This window comes from Myodes glareolus, chromosome 13, assembly GCF_982192425.1.
Source record: "Myodes glareolus chromosome 13, mMyoGla1.1, whole genome shotgun sequence".
Classification (NCBI taxonomy): Eukaryota; Metazoa; Chordata; class Mammalia; order Rodentia; family Cricetidae; genus Myodes; species Myodes glareolus.
The window spans coordinates 74,089,965-74,110,251 of record NC_142038.1 but is presented as its reverse complement, the minus strand read 5'-3'; the positions used below and the strand labels follow the sequence as shown (position 1 = coordinate 74,110,251).

At 44.1% G+C, this 20,287-nt stretch overlaps 1 protein-coding gene and 1 pseudogene across 7 annotated transcripts in view; one reads left to right on the top strand and one right to left on the bottom strand.

The window, feature by feature from the left end:
* The window catches only part of Osbpl1a (oxysterol binding protein like 1A), a 177,718-nt gene that overhangs the window by 70,800 nt on the left and 86,631 nt on the right, over positions 1-20,287 (bottom strand). Inside the window, exon 1 of one of the 7 annotated variants that reach the window (XM_048447938.3) lies at positions 17,235-17,388. The exons of 5 other annotated variants lie outside the window; for them this stretch is intronic. The gene's annotated coding sequence lies outside the window, so the exon portion shown is untranslated. Of the gene's footprint in view, positions 1-17,234; positions 17,389-20,287 lie in introns of those variants that run through there. One more of the 7 variants, XM_048447941.3, reaches the window with a different exon arrangement.
* LOC148120060 (uncharacterized) lies at positions 11,780-18,828 on the top strand (annotated as a pseudogene).

Below are 20,287 nucleotides of genomic sequence, written 5' to 3'. Positions count from 1 at the left end.
CAAAGAAACCTCAGTAGCAGGAAAGCTTTCTCCCTGCAGGAAAGCACCTGAGAGAACACTTAATGGGCAGGCTGATACTGTCCAGTGGGACAGAGGGAAGTCCAGGCCTTCTACAGTCCTGGCAACTCCAGGTTAGCCCTGCACTGAAAAGTCAGAGTGCAGGTTTATAAAACCGTCACCTTTCTATAGGCTCTTCCTCAAGGGTTATTGGCTAGCCAAGACCCCATGCTGTAACAGAAACAGCACCTTCATAAAATTCCACCGTATGACTGATTCCAAGTGTGGATTTGCCAAGTTTATATGTCCTACCAACACGTGCATATGATTGCAAGACATTTTTTTTAAAGCATTCAAACATTCAAGCATTATAACTATCCTATCATTATTAAAGGAACACAGACTTCTCTTCACAGAATTAGTGGACCCCACCATGTGTTTACAATTATGTTAGAAAACTTTAGACTATGATCTGTAAACAAAAACCAATGTGTATCAAACGAACATACATTAGAGCTATTAGAAAGCAGGACATTCCTACCATCTACCTAACAGGACGCATGTGCACTGCTCTGTCTGTAACCCTTGAAGATTAACACAATTTTGAGGAGTCTATCTCCTCAAACCACTTCCATTTTATTCCATTTCCTGCTAGAAGATGAACTCTTCGGGGAATGTTTCTCACATGAACAGATGCCATCTAGGCAATCCAGGTTTAAAAAAAGCATGTGCTAGCCAATCTATATACATTTTATCTTCTATTTCCTTCTAGAAAGTGCCCTGCTATTTACCTATGCTTCATATGGGGTGAGTGGGGCAGAGATAATAAATCATTTGACAAAGACATCTAATAACTGGAGACCACTGATTAGTATTCATGGAACACCAGGTACAATGACCTGATTGTAAGACTGGGAAATTCTGGCCACACTCTGGTCTCTCCTCAGTTATTGCAAGTACACCTACAATAAGAAAGAATGTATCAGAGATGGAAATACTCCATCATACCTAATTTTCTCTCAGAGAAGCAGCTGTTCTGACACACTACTGTGGTTACAGGACCGACAATACTCACATTTTTCCGGATATGAGATTCAGGTCACTCCCCATTACTGCTCTATGGAGGTAGCTGATGAGAAGCCGGGCTGATCACTCACAGCTGACGTGAGGTCTCCCACCATGGCTGACTACACTGTCTGGGTGAAGCAGCACTGCTGAGGTTTGACAGCCTCTGACTGCTTGCACTAGAAATGTAATACCCTAAACCAAATGTTAACAGTGAAGGGAAGTCTTTAGGTTGTAATTAGGACTAGATGAGACTTTTTCAGGGTGCAGGGCTTGATAGCATTAGTGACTATATAAAAGGAGACCCTAGCTGGCAAAGGGTCATGTGACACTACTATACAGGAACCAGAAGTAAGGTCAGACTCTTAATAAATGACATATACTTAAGACTTCCAACTCCAGAACTGTGGGCAAAATAAAGACTTCATAAATCACCCTGAGAGTGGTACTCAGTTATCACAACTGAAATACAGACTGAGATAAAGATGAAGTGCTCACACGAGTGTAAACTGGTCACTATCACCTCTCACTCTGTCCTCGAGTACTTTGGAGATACATCCTGATGACCGTACTCAGAACACAGCTGATCTGATTTGTTACTTATTAAGCATCTTTGTGTAGAATAAGTTTTAAGATGTCACTGGCTCTAGCATTTCTTTGCTATCTTGTACCATTTTTCAAATGAAATGAATGTATGCTCCTGCTTAAAAACAGGCTGGGGGGAGGTCAAGTAAAATGGAGAACAAAAACTGACCGGGCACTTGCACTGCAAGTGGTGAGGAGCGCTCCTTTCCTGGAAGGATTCTGAAGGAGGCACTCAACAATTTGCTGACAGACTGTGATGTCAGAGTAAGGAAGGAAGAAACATAGCTTCTGGTTTAGAGTTTAGCAAGTACCTGAAACAGGACAGACTGTGGGAAGATAGGCCAGCTGGAGCTCAGTCTCACCTCATAGCAAGGTACCATGAGACAGCCAAGTATAGGAGTAGATCAGCAGACATGAACTCAAATGCTTAAAGAAGGAGAGGGGTTGTGACACTCAAGTTATAATTTAAGTTATAAGATTAGATAAGATCACTGAGGCAGACAGGAGGACAGAAATGAAAGGAAGCCCAGCCTGTGTTTTGTAGCCATTAGTGAGGTGGGAAAGAGCAGAGGATTGCTAGTGATATTGAGACCTAATCCTTAAGTGCAGCTGTTCTTCACTGAGGGACTAGGCAGATCCTGCAAGAGAGAAAATGGCACGTGTATGCACAGATTCAGAGAACTGGGTACATGTAGCTTCAAGTTTTCTTCTAATTGCTTCTCTTGTCTTGCACTTGAACAGAAACAATAGGAAACAGCTGTGGAGATGAACCAACACTGGCCCCAGCAGATGACATAAAAGAATCCACTATCTCTTGATTCCATGAAGGAAGTATGCCTAGAGGTTCAAAAGAAGGCGGCTCCGGAATTTCATTCACACATGTTGCTCGTCAACTCAACAATGGCTTCCAACACCACTAAAGATGCTTTTCTCACAGCCACCATCACCTTCCTCAGTTTTGCTCCAAAGGAAAGAAAGGGAAATCCCATCAGAATAACTCTTCCTTCCCTCAGGCTCCAGCACTGCCAGGAAGACCCGACTGACTGACATGTTCAAAGAAAGACCTTTGTAGGTCCTGCTACGCAAATCACTTCTGAGGGTAACCTCGAACATTTCTGTCAAGGCAGATCTAGGGGAAAGTCTTTTACCCAGGAAATCAGATGCTGCGAAACAGCTGAAAGGTAGGGTTAAAGCCATTATTTCATAAAAAGTAAAATTACTTCTTTAACTTAAGAAAAAGATACCTGGCAAATACACTGGGGTGTAGGTGTAGCAGAGAGGTGATAATTAAATGTGGAGGAAAAAATCTCCACTAGGTAGGCCCAGAAACTTGCTTTGTTGGAACAACTGAAAAATTACACCCTAGAAATTAAATTAAGGGGGCTGGAGAGATGACTCAGCTGTTAAGACCACTGCCTGCTCTTCCAAACGTCCAGGGTTCAATTTCCAGCAACCACATGGTGGCTTACAATGATCTGTAAGGAGATCTGGTGCCTTCTTCTGACCTACAGGATACATGCAGGCAGAATAAATCTTTAAAAAAAAAATCAAATCAAATGTTTGGTATACAAGTATTAAGGAAGTTTGCTTTCTGCCTATCCTTTTTAGATATGGAAGAAAGGATCAAGATTTGGAAGTAAAGGGTACTTGATTTCACAGATCAGTACCCATAGAATGGCCCCAACAATGGATGTTTCTTTAATGGCTCTCTAGAATGTAACATAATTTGATACAAGAATGAGCTCATAAAACCTTGAGTTTAAATGAAAACATAGGCTCACTGACATTGGAAGGGTTACCCAGTATCCAGTCCATTTTACAACTGAGAGTAGCACTTGCCGGACGACCTTCGTGTCAGTACTACACACTCCAGTGCGCCGGACCCAAATCCTCCAGAGTATACAACAGGCTAAAATTTCAAAAGGTTTCCAACGGATCACTATGGAAACTGTACAACAGAATGTTAAACCACATGATTATGGATATCTAGAACACTGTAAAACATGCCTCAATTTAACACAACAGATTCACACTACCTATAAAAACAGAATTCCAAATTTACCTATTCAATAAAGATCCCAGAATATTTTTGTTGTTGTTGTTGACTTTGAGTCTAACTGATCTAGATCTCCCTAAGTAGCTGAGAATGACCTTGAACTTCTAATCCACGCTGTGTGCAGCAAGCATGACCGCACCTGGCTTTGGAATTTCCTAAAAATCTATTTTTTAAAATATTTTCTTCTTAACTCTACACACAGCATTTTCCTGTTTGAAGGAGCTGCAGTTAGTGTTAGGTCATTATATCCTAACAACTGTAGGAGTAGTGTATGGCTAAGTGGTTAAAAAAAAGAATCAAAAACATTTGAGAAAGCCACCCTAAATCATCAATAGCTTTAACAAATCCAACCAGTTTTCCAGTCCTCCATGTTGCAAATTAACATACGCTCCAATAACAACTGACAGAAATAGAGGATACAGAGTCACTGTCAGTAGGAAACCAGGTGAAGTGGGGAGGGAGAGGGAAATGAAGGGTTGGTAGAGAGCTAAGGATCTTGAAAAACTGATGTAGGATTTCCCTCTGTATGCTATGAATATGTTTTTATTATCATTGCTTAATAAAGCAGCAGCTTTGGCCTGTGGAAGGGCAGAATACAACTAGGTGAGAAAACTAAACTGAATGCCAAGAGACAGAAAGTGGAGTCAGGTAGATGCCATGCAGCCACCTAAGGAGAAAGATGCTTGAATATTACCTGTAAGCCACTGTCTTGTGGCGATACATACATAGGTTAATTTAATATGTAAGAGCTAGTTAAGAATATGCCTGAGTCATTGGCCAAACAGTGTTGTAATTAATATAGTTTCTGTGTGATTATTCGGGTCTGGGTGACCATGAAACGAAAGCAGTCTCTGTTTACATAATAGTACCCAAGGTGGGGTTCGAACCTATGACCCTGAGATTACGAGTCTCATGCTCCACTAACTCACCTCTGGTCAAAGCACAGAAAGTGTCCACAAAGTGCTTAGTCTTAATGGAACATCTGTGCCACTCCCCTCCCTGTAAGACACAGACATCATCAAGGAAGAAGAGGCAGATGTCAAGAGGCAGAAGTCTGGGAAGACCTGAGTAAACAGTGTCTTCTGGGCATGACAGGATTGCTGCACACATGGACTCACAGGAGCTATGGCTGCCTACATGAGATCAACCCACTTAACATGCTAGCAAGGAAGGGAAAGAAACTCAGGAGTTGGGAAGCTACTGATAGCCAGTGGTTTCTGGGAAAGGGAATCGGTTTTCTTTAAGGGTATGGTCCCAGGTTGGTCAACAATGATTAGTAGGTGGTATGGCTTTACACCTGTGCAAATATAAGTGGCACAAATTGAACTCAATGGGTTATTAAAAAAAAAAGATACGTAATCTGGGAGAACACTGAGTAGGACACAGATCTGGAGAGACTGGGGGAATATAATCAGTATACATTACATACATACATAAAATTCTCAAAGAATACATTTTAAATTTCTATTTTCAAAAGCAGGTAATATGGCCTGGGGGTGAGGGAAGCAGGTAGTTCAGCTGATCAAGTGTTCTCTAGGCAAGCATGAGGACATGAGCTCCAGAACCAACTGTTAAAAGGTCAGGAACAGTGGTACTCTTGTAATCCCTGGGCTGGGTGTGGGGGCGTGGGGAGGCATATCTCTGGAGCTCACTGGATAGCCAGCTTCACCTAATCTTTGAGCTCTAGGCCAGTGAAGAGCCTGTCTCAAAATACAAAATGAACAGTGCCTGAGGTTGACTCCTCACACACACACAGCACAGCAGCGGTGGGGAGGGGAGTGCCTTACCTGCTATCTTTGTGGACAGGGGATAACAAACTAGGCAACGTTATAGGCATAGTTAACTGGACTTCAGTCAACACCTGCTGGAACCCTTCTGTGTATGCCCTACTAGGGATTACACTGCTGTAAGGAGACACGCTCTCCACAGAACAGCCCCTTACTTAAACCAAGTACTGGCAGGTCTATCAGGCAGACATCTGCTTAAAGCTGAGGCTCCCCTACAAGCACCTAATGGGTCAGGATGCACGTGCTTCAGGGTTCCTCAGATTTGATGGCCTGGCTTCAGACTGCTGAGTCAGAGCTTCCAAGAACACACAACCAGGCTGTGACCACCAAAGGCTGCTGGGTGCTATCAACACTGATCCTCCCTTTTCCTTGCTAAGAGTTCCACATATTGCCTGATGACAAACCTTCAACCAAGAGTCTACTACTCAGTCCCTCTGTCAGCTTTGCTACAGGAAGAAGCTCTGGCCAAAAAGACTGCAGGATTTAGCAGAATTTACCACGTCTACTTAAGGAAGAAAACACAAGAACACAGTACCTGGAACAATCTCTAACACTGAAGCTCCACGCCAGATCATACTGTCTACCTCCTGATTCTTCAAGGTGAAGGAAAAATACATCTCTAGTTCATTTAAGCCAATGGTTTTGGGTTTGGGGATTCTTACTAAAGGCAAATACAAACACTGGTACATATAATGTGTGTGCACGTAACCATTCATGGAGGCCAGAGGTCATAGACTACCACAGATTAAGTTAGTAATGCTCTGTCTCTAAAAGACAAGCCACACTCACTCCCTTCCTGCTTGCAGCCTCAGCCTCCCCTCCCCACCTCCGTCTCCCTCTAGGAGAGGCAGCCTCTCTCCCCCTCTCTTTCTCTCTCTCTCCTGCTTCTCCCCTTTTCCTTCCCCTCCATAACCCACCTAATAAATGTCCAACTTTACTCTGCATGGTGTGCCTATCCATCTCTCTCGCCCACCACCGTCACATGGAGACCCGGAGACCTCCCGCGTGGTCTCGTGCACTGTTCCTGCTTGGGATTGGATGCTTTCGGTAACCCGGCAGCTTGCAGCAAATCCATTTCAAAGTTTACTTAAAAATTATCCATAAAGACCTGAGTTCAGATCTCTAACGTCCACTTAAACAGTCCTTGCCCATGCCCTGTCATTGGCGTGGGGTGCTAGGAAATGGAACTGACTGGAGACAGAATGAAAAAAGGACATTGCTGTGTTTGTTAACAGCGATCTAGTCAACAAGTGGGAGTCCAGGGGCACAAGCTACAGAATCAGTGAGACCTTGCTTCAAGAAACCTAGATAGCAATAAAGGAGGGCAATTGACATCCTCCCTCTGGCCTCCATGAATGGTTCTATGCACACACACACACACACACACACACACACACACAATCTTCAAAAAATAGGCAAAACAAAAACATTTATTTGTCAGGAAGTGGTGGTGCACACCTTTAATCCCAGCACTAGGGAGGCAGAGGCAGGTGGATCTCTATGAGTTTAAGGCCAGCCTGGTCTATAGAGCAAGTTCCAGGACAGCCCGGGCTACACACACACACACACACACACGCACGCACACACACACACAAAATTATTCTGATAGAAAAACAGTGAAGAATATTAAGTAGTAATTCATGCTACTCCTTGTGTATTTATTAAAATCTTGCTAATAGATCCTGAGTTCTGGTTGTTATATTTTATTGGATGTAAAAAATAACTTTTCTAAATACTTCCATCTATGTTTCTCATAATTTCCCAGTCAGCAAAGTATTTGAAAATAGGTCCACCTAGGAATTAACGTTGGCACCATCAACGCTCTGCCCAATTCGCAGTGAATCTGATGAGGAGTGAGTGTTAGAGGCATCTATGCAGACAGTATGAGCACAGCGCTGCCATGGCATCTGATGAGAAGCCCTAACTGAGAGTGTGCTAAGGACACTCCTCATAGTTGCAAAGCTCTCCACCTAAAAATAATCTGCTCTTATGTAATCGCTCTCAACAGATTTGTGCATCATATATACCTTGAAATAAATTTCTTTTTTTAGAAATATGCCACAACAGATAAGTGATCATTTGCAAAGGCAGAGAATTTAATCACAACTCTACCACATCTCATCTCCAATAGTGAGTAGGGTTGTAGCTGATAGTTCTGCTAATACAAAGAACTAGAAAGGTTGTTTATAACACAAATGACACCATAGCATCTCTAGCTTTAGTTTTTAAGGAACTTTACTGAGATTATATATAGCCCATCTGCTTTAAGAGTAGAGTCCACTGCAGATGCACACCCTCCGCACCAGGCACTGCCAACTGAGACAGAACATTCCCACTGCTGCCTCCCAATCTCCAGGCTCCTTACCCTGCCCTTCTCTCTACCCAGTCCAGGCAGCTTCTCTAGTTCCCATATCCTGGAATTGGTTTGTCTGTTCTGAAACTTGAAATTTGAAATAAATGGATAAGGTTTTTATTGGCTTCACCCATGTACTCACAAGAACTCACTTCCCTTCTTCTTGGTAAGGATCGCTCCAAGGCAGGGCTAGTCCATGACCACAACATCTATTTTTTGTTGTGGTTTTGTTTTTGTCTTTGAGACCAGGTTTTCTCTATGTAGCCTTGGCTGTTCTGGAGTTGCTCTGTAGACCAGCCCCAAACTCACATGGATTTGCTTGTGTCTGCCTCCCATGACACTACTGCGCAGTCTCACAACATCCACTTTTTAAAGTTGAGGGGGAGATGGCTCAATCCGCACAGCACTTTTCACATAAACGTGAGAAGCTGAAGTCAGGACCCCAAGACTCATGTGAAAAGTCATCCCAGCCCTGAAGAGGCAGAGACAGGCAAATCCCTGAAGCTCACTGGGCAGCAGTCTAGCTGAAAGATGACCTGAAGGTGCAGTGTGAGACCTGACACAAAAGTAAGGTGCTGCCACCTACACACGCAACCGCTTGAACATTTATACATGCTGAGAAATGCATGTACAAAGACATCAAGAAAAAAGTTCTCTCTACTTCTGTCCTAGTAAAACTTTAATGTTTTATCCTGACTTGGCAAGTATCTTCATGGTTCTCCAGCTAGGAGAAAAAGATTATATTGGAACCTTAGTGGGCTAAGCATCCAAGAAGAATACTCAGAGTCTAAGCCTCCCAAAGCACACACAGTCAGCAGTATTCTAGCAAAAGCTGTACGGTAGGTAGCTAAAGGGAAATATTTATTTACTAAGTAACTCAAAGTGACTTAAAATCTGCAAAAGACTAAAAACAATTAATATGGCTTTCTACTTTTTTGTAAGCTTTAAAAAATAAAAAAATTACCTTAACTGGTCTTCAAGGACCCCTTTCAAGCACAGTATTATGCAAATGTCAAGGCAGATGGGTGAAGTCCCATCCTCTGTCCTGTCCACCGCCCACTCCATGCCAGGTACTCCAGGCCCAGGGAGCCCACCGTGATTAAGAGGGCAATCCTGCACTTATTCCATTTCCCAACTACCAAGGGGAAAGACAAAGGGAAGTCAGTAGACTGCTGAGTGTGCTAGATGCTGGCGAGTGCTGGACAAGATAGGAAAGGAATCCTGGGAGGGAGTCCGAGGTGGGGTGGGGAGGGGGCACTCTGAGAAGGTATCCCTGACCAGAGGCTTAAAGAGGGAAGGGAGGGGACTTGGGTGTACCTAGGAGGATTTTCTCAGCTGAGCAACAGTAAAGTTCTGAGGTAAGAACAGGCTCACACATGTTGTCCCCGCACGGTCGGTCTTGTCCCCACTAGGACCTGAGGAGCGCACACCCTGCACTCATCTCTGCAGTGCTCGGTCTCCAATGACGCCTTTTAAGAAGAAGTGCCTTTTCCCACAGGAGAGAAGACAGACGTGCAAAGTCTGACACCATAGTGGTACTGAAGGAGCTAGGAGATGCTTGGCTTAGGGAGAAGGAATTTTCTAGCTATTCCAGATACTGAGAAACTCACACGAGAGAAAAGACACTTTCTCATGACTGCACAGCTGACCTGGAACCATGAGTTCAAAAGAGGAGAAGGGGATAAAACTTCACCCTGGTGGGTACTTTGATCTTCTGTCGCTTCTCCCCCTACAGCGGAGCAGGCGGCTCAAAGGGACACTCAGCGGGGGCAGGAGCACTGCGGGGACCTGGCACAGTCAAGTACAGGACCTAGGACTGCACAGTAAGCAGCTGCAGAGACTGTCCTCATTCACAGCTGCCACTCCTAGCCACTGGATACACACCTATCCGATCATCACCAAGTGTCTACAGGCTGCTATGGGGACTGCCTGGCTGCCAGAAGCTGTGGGAAGAATGCCTGCAAACAAGAAAGATCAATGACATCTAGAATTCCTTTATAATTTTGTGATTATATTTTCTGAAGTTTCAATCTTAAATTTTTTCTTTTCTTTACAGCTTCTAGGAACTCTGTACTTATAACTGCAGCTAAAGATCAAAACCTAACTTCAATATAAAACATTCTGAGTTTTCTTTTCAAAGTCTATTAATTATTTTAACTTAAGTATTTACTGTTTCCTTAGGCCCTAGGTACCCACTTGTGCCACTATTTCTCATCTCCTATTTTATACTTCTAATAACCCTCTATCTGACAAAATTTGGTTCAATTAAGTAATGACCCTTTGAAATGTGATAGCAAATCAGTATTTGGTATCAACATACAGAAAGATAACATAAAAAATGCATTTAAGCCAAGGCTTAATTTAAAAAAGTAAAAAGCTTAAGCACTGGGGTTGGGAGATGTATCAGGGGGTAAAGGGCTCACTATAAACACACGAGGGCCTGAGTCGAATCCCTGGCGTCTGCACAAGAAACCCATCTAGGCTTAGCTGGAGATCACACTCAAGAGGCTTTAAGGTAGAGATGAGAAAAAAACAAATACCAAAATCTGGATTCCCCGTGCACTTATACTGGTGCACACACTCACACACGCATGCACAGACATGGAGCCAAGCTTGCTTTGTGGAGCATTTGAAAAGGGGGTACATTAAGGTGCACCCTCCCCCATATACCAAATGATGAACAGTTCCAAAAACAATGTACAGTTAAAGCTTTGAAAGGCAAGTCTGGTCCAGTGTCAGGAGGGACAGCCTGACTACTTAGAGGGAAATATCTGCATAGGAAGTGTTAGTAAGTGCTCGGGTGGGGGTGCGGGGGTGGGGGGGTGTGCGCCTTTAATCCCAGTACTCAGGAGGTAGACACAGGTGGATCTCTGTGAGTTTGAAGTCAGCCTCATCGACAGAGTGAGTACCAGGACAGGCTCCAAAGCTACAGAGAAACCCTGTCTCCAAAAAAAAAAAAAAAAAAAAATCAGTAATTGTACTCCTATTTTTTTCTCACACCTTACACTCTTAGGATGATTACTATTTAAAAAAATTCAGCAAAACAAAATAAATTTGACATTGATAAGGATGCAGAGAAATCAGAGCCGTTGGTAATGTTGCCAAGAGCAACAAATGGTACGCCTGCTGTGGAAAACAGTGTGGCTGTGCTTCAAAGGGCCATAAGGAGCGGTGCTATATCATCTAGCAAGCATATTCTAGGAAGACACTAAACAACCACAATGACAACCCAGACTTAGGAGTACTCGTGTATCTATGATCATAGCAGCATTCTCTACAACAGCCCAAGGGAGGTGCTCCCAAGGGCGCATGACAAGAAGCCACACACAGTGCGACATTATAGGCTTCAGATACAGGAACCCATGCCATAACATGAAAGACACTGAAATGTCACGGTAGATGAATCCGGTCAAACAGAAAAGGATAAATACTGTAACTACTATTCGATGCCACTTGTATGAGGCACAAAAGAGAGTCCACTTCATAAAGTCAGAGAACAGATGCTCGCTTCCCAGAACTTGGGAGAGTAAGAACAACTGTCTCATCCAACCATCTTAGAAACTCAGTCCACGATGGTCGTGCAGCAATGCACATGTGTTTAATGACACTGAGCGACACACAATATAGTTATGACAGAAAGTCTTAACTGCATTTAATGCCCTAAAATTACTTCTCCAAATATTGAACTAAAATACATAGTTAAACTGATTCACACCAAAAATTCAAAAACTTCTCACTATAATATATGCTGCTTATTTAACTGTGGTCCTTGAAATTATATCTACAACAAAGTCAAAATCAAATGAAATATTCATTGCATAAAACTATTAATCCTACTTACAGGAAGACGATTAAATATAATTACTATACCAAAAGTACTCTGGGGTACGACTGACAAGATAACACTGCGGTGCAGAGACCCCGAACAGTGAAACCATGTATGCGAAAGGCCCTCTGATAAGGCACGGAGTAGGATCCTTACGGAACAGGGTCTATGGAGATGCTATGGACAAGCTGTACGTGTGGCTCTCAACTCTCTGAAGGCCAAAACAGAAGGAGAAATACAATCAATTATGAACCTTTAATTGTCCACAAGGAGAGAAAAAAAACACAGTTCTTTAGGGAAAACAAATTCCCTCTTTGCCCTTCGCTCTAATTTCTCACCCAGTATAGGGGAATATGCTACAGGACAAAGATATTACGTCATTAAAGCCCATTTCTCAAAATTTTCCCAAAAGAAATTAAGCTGTACATACAACTTCCACCTCAGTGAGGGCCATCTTCATGAGGCTCGAGTAAGTGCAGCTCCGGCTAAAGCACGGCAGTCGGGTTTGATCTCAGGACAATATTATGCCATCAAGAAAAATAAACATGTTCCATTTTCTCCTAAATCACAATTGATCCAGGGAGAACTTCTCCCAAGAAGACACCATTTCCTGTGGTGAATCTGGAAGACAGGTGTTCTGGGCAGAGTAAAAGCCGTTTCAGTACTCTTAGCCACTCGCTTTTCTTATTTTAAAACTTGGTGTGCCTTTGTCAAGCGGAGAAACCGGCTTTTACAAAGAGCACAGCAGCACTGATAAAGGCGGAGCACTTTATGCCGCAGGAGACCTCTCCTAACCACAGCCTGCGCACCCATCTGGAGCAGCATTCCGGATTGAGCTCTAAGTTTCACATACTCCTACTACATACACTTGGGCAACTAAACTAGCCTCTCTCCAGGCCCTCGTCCCTTCTCTGGGAAATAGGAGCATATCTATTACTTTCAGACTGTGTCCCATGGAGCTGCTTCAGCTAATGAGAGGGGATTTTTACTTTCATCTGCCCCATGAACTCACATCCACCCCCCAATAAAACCCATAAAACTAGTGAGACAGATGCTGTACAAGACTGATGTATTCCTTTCGATTTTCAGCAAGAACACAAAGAGAAAAATCAATGAAAAATATGTTCAAATCATCTCCATCCTATGAAGAATGAACAAGAGTTACGCTCACAAAGCATCATTTCTAATTCAGCCATTTAGAACACAGAAGACCAACACAGTCTCAACTACGGAAACATCCTTTACAGTAGAAGCCAAGCGCTCAAAAGATAGCTCAGAAAAGCTAGTATCCTTGTTGTAGCAAACAGCAGCTAAGTAGAGGAGCAGGCTTCTCCCACAGGGAAGGCTCGCCTAGGTCTGCAGTCCTAAAAGCTGCTCCTTCACAGGCCTCTCCCTGCTGTCCTCCCCTCCACCACCTGCTGGTCTATCATGGTGTCTCATCTAATACACCATGATGGAATCAAGCCATCCTGTGACAAATTCCTACTTTAACAAATGTTCCTAAGAATGGAGCATATGATAACTACCTAGACATAAAACTAATAATAATTTTTTAAATCTATTTCAGATTCAATACAACTAGTGACAGAAAGGGCTGACTTAGGAAGAAATCCCACGTTACACAGGAAAATGTGAGCCTCACTATAAAGCTCGACCCGAGCCAAAGAACAAGCTCTCTTTGCTTCTTGAACTCGTGACACAGGATCCTACCCAGCAGTCACCTGACCTTCTCCTGTCTAGGCACTCTTCCTAGGCTTTCCCCGTGTGGTAAACAATACTGACCCTGTGAGCATTTAAAAGAAACTTAGATGCATGCCGTCCTGGGAGAGGGTGAATAGATGATTTGTAAGAAAGTACAGCAAGACAAGCAGGGGAGAGGGTAAAAGGAGGAGACAAGGAAACGGCTGGTACGGGAAATAAAGTGCGTCACAGGTAAGGAAAACATGGAGAAACAAAGAGCAGCAGACACAGAACAGGTAGGTGGGCGAGAGGAGAAAAGGCAACCTGGAAGATACACAAAACGGCTCCAAGATTTAGGTGTCTTAAATACTAGGAGTGCAGTGTCTATACTTCATATTTAGTATCTGCAGCCTGTCAAGAAGTGATCTTTAAAATGCAATATTAGAGTTCATAAAATAATGGATAAAGTTAGCAATGACATTCATTAAATTACAAACTACTCAAATGTAAAAGTAACTAAAATCAAGAAAAGAACAAATTTTGAACAAAGTGTCCACATTTCAGGGGACAAAGCATAACAAATGTACAAATAATAGGGAAAAGGTTAATTCACAGAAAATGGGAGAAAACTGTAAAATTTAATCAATGCCACAGCTAAACGCACCTATTTGAAAATATAGGCAGGGAAAGCTTTAACAAACTCATTTGAGGGGTATAGATTAACTTGAAAAGAGGGGGAAATGCCTTCAGAAATATATTTTAAAAGGGGGGATAATTACAGCTCCAACAAAAATTTAAGAGATCATAAAAGAGTACTAAGAACCCCTTCATGCTGGGCGGTGGTGGCGCACGCCTTTAATCTCAGCACTCAGGAGGCAGAGGCAGGTGAATCTCTGTGAGTTCAAAGCCAACCTAGTACTGTCAAAGGACAGACCACAAAGCTACAGAGAAACCCTGTCTTGGAAAAACAAAAACAAAAAACAAAACAAACAAACAAAAAAAGAACCCCTTCATGACAATAAATTCCAAAACTTCAATGGAAAGGAGGCGTTCCTAGAAATATATAACTTGCCAAAGCTAACCCAAAAAGAAATAGAAAACCAAAGTAGTCCTATAATTATTTAATATATTTAAATAGCAGTTCACAAAACTTAAAAAGATAGCTTTGTTAGAAACTTTCTACTAGACTTCAAAGACCAGATCATTTCCAATTTACACAAGTTCTAGGGAACAACAGAAGAGTGAACGCTACCAAACTGATTTTATGAGATCAGAATAATCTTCACAGAAGAACCTGACAGACAGAAAAAAAAAAAGTATAGGCCATTCTCATTTATAAAAAGAAGCCAAATACAAGATTGAAATGTGAACATCATTAATATGGTAAGCAGTATTTATTAACTATTTCTTGAGTCAATTTGTAGAAGTTACAATTGCTTTTTTTAAAATCATACAACATTTCAGCTCTATCCAGCATTGCCCTGGAAGCCCTGGCCAAGAAATAAAGAACAGAACACAACTGTCATTCTTTGTAGATCACAGACTCCCAGAGATAGTCACAGTCTACGGTTATAATTTCTACTCCCTTGCTCCCCTCCATTCACTCCTCTGCCAGCTGCAGTCTGGCCACCTCCCAAGTGTAAACCAGCACCACACACACCTTCACTTCCCGTGTGCCTAGCCCCCTGGCTTCATCAGCAGCTCTCCCGTACTTCTGAGCTCTCCCGTACTTTTGATTCTTTTTGATTTTCCTGCTATCTCTTTTTTTACAATTATCTTCCCTGTGCCAATTTTCATTCCTGTGATTTCAAACTTTTCCAAGCTTTATGGTATTACTCATTTTTTGGGCTATGGTCACAAAGGATGTCTAGGTGACTTGAGGCGGCACCAGGAATTCCCAAGCTTTTCTAGGACAAGTAAGGGTGTATCAACATACCAGGCGCTAACTCACCTTCCCACATTCCTATTCCCTACCTGTCCAGTAATTCACACCAGGAAGATAGGAGTCAGCCATGGCTCCACCTTCCCCTTCATTCCTCACATTCAATCCAGCTCAATTTGTACTTAGAAATCTCTCGCTGCTCTGTACCTTCTTTTCCTTAAGTCAAACTTGATTCAGCGCTACTATTTCTCCAGACCCTGGACCCGGCTGTCCTGATTTGGGGCTTGTCTTCTAATCCTTCTAAAGAACAGATCTGATCAAATCTCTGTCTTGATTAAAATCTTTTGGTGACATTAACTGCTCAGCATAGGTTTAAAACTCTTTAAACATACTCCACAAAGTCCTTAAAAAAAAAGACATCCAACCTTGCCCTCCCAACTCTGTTACAGCCTTCACAGTCTGTCTACTAATATTCACCCCTTTTGGTTGCTTTTGACTTGTTGCTTCTGTAAAAAATCTCCAGCCAAAGGCTCCTGCAGGACTCTCTCCAGAGTACTGAGAAGACAAGCATGAACCCCTATACTATTAAGAACTCCTTATTTTCCCGGGCGGTGGCAGCACACACCTTTATTCTCTACACTTGGGAGGCAGAGGCAGGTGGATCTCTGTGTGTTCGAGGCCAGCCTGTCTGGTCTACAAAAGCTAGTTCCAGGACAGGTTCCAAAGCTACGAAGAAACCCTGTCTTGAAAAACTACCAGAGAGAGAGAGAGAGAGAGAGAGACGAGAGAGAGAGAGAGAGAGAGAGAGAGAAAGAAGAAGAAGATGGAGGAGGAGGGAGGGAGGGAGGGAAGGAGGAAAAAAAAAGAAAGGATTATGTGGGTCATTTTTACCACCAGTGAGACTCTTGAAAATTAATCTATAAAAGGCTCCTAAAGAAGAGGACTGGAATCCAACAACTATATTCATAAGGTCCCAAATTCCTTTAAAACTCCATTCCTGGCAAAAGTAACACAGAGATGTAAGCCGAGGTAGCTGCCTGGTCCTTACATTCGGATTAAACACTGACCAGACCCAAGCTGAACCAGCTTGCCAAGTCATGGGTTCCAGTGCTAATCAAACACTACACAAGAAGCTTCATTCTGTGGACTGGAGAGTTTATACTTAGCCCCCATTCTCTAACCAACACTTGGTCCACCAACACGGATTGCAAGCATTTTTTCTTTCACACTGCTTTCTGCCAAGCAATGCTCGCCTTCAAAGCCAAATGTCTTTCTTGAATCTAATTAAAATGAAGAAACTTTTAATAGCTTCAATAACTCTAAAGAACCGTACTTGCTCTACCCTCCCATTTTTCTCCTAACAATCTCCCTCCAAACACAGGAAAATCCAGCTCCTCTGAACCCTAGGAGTGAGATGCTGACCGGCTTAATTTACAAAGGCAGTGTGACCAAAACATTTGAAAATGAAAGCACACACACACACATACACACTCAAACCTCACATCCACTTCCCTGTCAGCTCCCGGAATTTCAGCGAGCTCTGAAACTGCGCTGGTTAAGTTCAGGTCAATGTCAACCAGAGAAGAAACAAGAAAAAAAAATCACTAACTTGGAAGGTTATTTAGGACAATTGTCTTTCACTGCCTTACTCCTCCCACTCCAGCTTGCTTGACCCAAAACTAATATTTAAATGAAACAACAGCCAAGGGCTGTTCCCTGGGGGCTCTTCTAGGAACCCAAGGCACATACAGAGCGCAGAATGCCCCCGCCCCCCACGCCCCGGGCAAAAAGGGGGACACTGGGTCTCCTAGCTTTATCACCCCTCCCCGTGCAGTCACAGGTCCACTGAGCTCCACACAAACCCGTCCAACTATCTTGGATCAACTAACATTCCTGGATCACATCTGGAGGCTCCCCTCTTCCTCGCCCGGCACCCGACCACCCCAGCCCCCACCCACCAGAGCTGCCAGGGAAGGGCTGAGCAAGCAGGCAAACCCACCCACCTGGGCTGGGTCTTGAAGACCCAGGCTGGTGCGCTGCACCCCAGCTCCTCTTCAGCACAGATGTTTTCTTCGGCTCCTCTCCTCCCCTCCAGACGATCTGATCGGTGAGGCACGACCCAGGGCAGTACCGCAAGGTCTCCCTAAGTCACCTCTGCGGCCCGCCCCTGGTCGGACGGCAGCGCCCGCCTTCCCGGCGGTGGCGGAGGTCGGGCAGAGGCGCGGCCAGTGGCCCAGGACTCTGCTGCTTGGCCACAGAGGTCGGCTCTGCCTCTCGCCCTGGCCGCTGGGCTCGGCCTCAGACCCGCCCTCCAGGGCTCACCCGCCTGTATAGTCCCGGCCAGTAGAGCCGAGTGAACAGCTAACGAGGGGGCTGGCAAGCAAACCGGCGGGCGGGCGGCGTGGCCTGCAGCCTGCAGTGTGCAACGGGCGGTTCCCTTCTGTGGTCTCAGTTCCTCCTCCCTTTCACTGGTGTGGCGGCTCCGGGAAGCTCAGGTAGGGGCTGCTGCCTGGGAGAGCCTGCCTGTAGCCTCCAAGTCGCCGAGATTCTCCAAGGAGAAGTAAGGGAACCGCTCCTGGCGTGCAGCGCCAGCAGCGCACATAGGATCCTGCAAGGTCCTAGAGTGGCCTTGTGATCAAGCCCTCTCCTTGACAACTTTTAAACGGCCAGCACGCTGCTGCTGAGGAAACACAGGAAGGCAGAAGGAATGTTCTTCTTGCAGTCTTGGCTTCTGCAGAAGGACTCACTATCCCTAAAGCAGCGCTTGTCTGCATACTTGACTGTATACACCCCAGTGGGTATGAAATGGAGCACAGCAAAGAGTCAAACACTGTGTCCTGCTGACTGAAACCTCTTAGAGATGGCTTCTCATTCTGACCAGCTTTGAAGGACGGACAAGGGCTGCTGGGGCAGGCAATCTCGCAGATAGATAGAAACACACTTCTGACCCTGTAATGAGACTTCTGGGTAACTATGAGGCTCCAGTGGAGAAACAAAAGGAAACAAACTTGTAAAATATACACACCTGTCCTCCACTTCAGAGAGTGCTTTACTGAGCCAGGCAGTGATAAACAGAGTTGGCATTTATTTAACAAGTCACAGAGTACCTCGTGTTCCTTTAGATCAGTGGCGAGTCTATTTGCAGGGCACACACAGCTCACTCAGAAAACTTGGAATCCATGTCTGGAAAGTGTCACTGTGTCTTTGAAAATTCTAGACTGATAACTAAGCACTCTTGTACTTAAAAAAGCCACACTTGGCAATGAAGGCGAGGCCCTGGCTACAGGAATCTTCCCCTTCTGGCTTAAAGATCTGGAAAAAGACTTCAGTTTACAGCAGAGGTCCTCAACCCAGCCTGGCAACAACAAAAGCTACTTTGTTACAGAAGGCAGTTTACAAGGCTCCTGAAATGGGGGAGGGGCACTGCACTGATCACGTGAACTGCCTTCCTGTATCTCAGTTTTTAGATCTGGAAGTGGAATTCCCAAACAGGTAATAATTTGCTTGAAGCTGAAGCAGCAGAGTTTAGATACAGATTGATGCCCCAAAAGCTATGTTCTTTCTTTTGTACAATCATTGCTCATTCACTCAGATATCTATTAACATCCACAGCATGCCAAGTCCTGTGCTACAGGTCTAATGAAGACAGCTGTGTCCTTAAAAAGATCTCGTGTGATGTGTATAGTGAAGTAATGTGGTAACAAGAAGTTCTGGAGCAGGGGCCCCTAACCTGGCTTTGAAGGGTGGAGACTGGTTATCCTTACAGCTATCTTGGGAACCTTACCAAAGTAGCCATGGAGACTGTATGGAGAACGGGAAAAGGGAAATGGGGATGTGAGACTGATAGAATTTAGTCAAAACTGGGAATGAAGAAGGGTCAACTAGAGACAGTTCCCATGGTCTTGACTTCAGTGGTAATTCTATGAGTTGGACAGAGAATTCAGTTTTAGACATACTGATCTCGAAATACCTTTTACAGAAACATACAAAGTATTCCAAAGGCAGCTGGCACACTGATTCAGAGCACAGGGAATGTCTAAGGTAGCTACCTAAATAGCTGTATATTTCTAGAGGAAAGAGTGGGTACTCCCAATCATCCAGGAAGGATGCTACAGGAAGCCCACCCACATAACTACTAATATGTAAGGCACAAGCAGGTGAAGTAATGCTTTAGAAGGTGAATAAGCCATAAAGGACAAAGAAGCTAAAAAAGAGAGGTACCTTGGAGGCCACAGAGTATTCAAAAAAGCAATAAGTAGCCAAATGTCAAGTCCTTCAGAAATCAAGCAAGATAATTTAAGTGTCCCCTCACCAGACTCAGTGGCACACAATCTGTGATCCCAGCACCAGGGAGGAAGAGGCAGGGGGTAAGGAGTTCACAGTTATCCCTGGCTACTTAGTGAGTCTGAGACCAGACTGGACTTCGCAAACAGCAACAAGCACATCCTCTCATTTCACAAGGGGACACTGCTAAGAATCACGTCTGTGAATGAAGTGGGAATGAAGAAGAGGGAAGTAGCGTGTGTTCAGGAATGAAACTGGAAAGGATGTATACAGACAATTAAAGGCTATAAATATCAGAAAGACACTTCCAGCAAAAGAAAGGAAGGGAGCACATGCAGACACACTGGGGTGACGCTATGGTATGGACGCATGGAATGTCCACTGACTTCCTGATGGGTGGGGCAGCTGGAGGGGCTGTCATCAGCATCAGTAAACAAGATCAGAGGGACACAAAACGCCTGAAGCCCTGACGGAAGCACAGGAAGTTAGATGAACATCAGAGGTTATGCGTTGGAGGGTGGCAACCCCACACAATCACATGATTTCAAAGGTATGAGTGTTCTAACCAGAGGGCAGCACTGACTGGACACCTTTTAGATGATCCAGTCTGGTATCTGGATCTTTCCATTATCCCATCATCACCCAGTCATACATCTGGGTTACCTCTCCTCAGGAGCAAGAGGCCTAACATGAAAGTGTACTATGTTTATATGCGAGCTTCTAGCAACCTCAGTTAGACAGGCAGGCTCCTGACTTGGAAAAACTGGTTTGA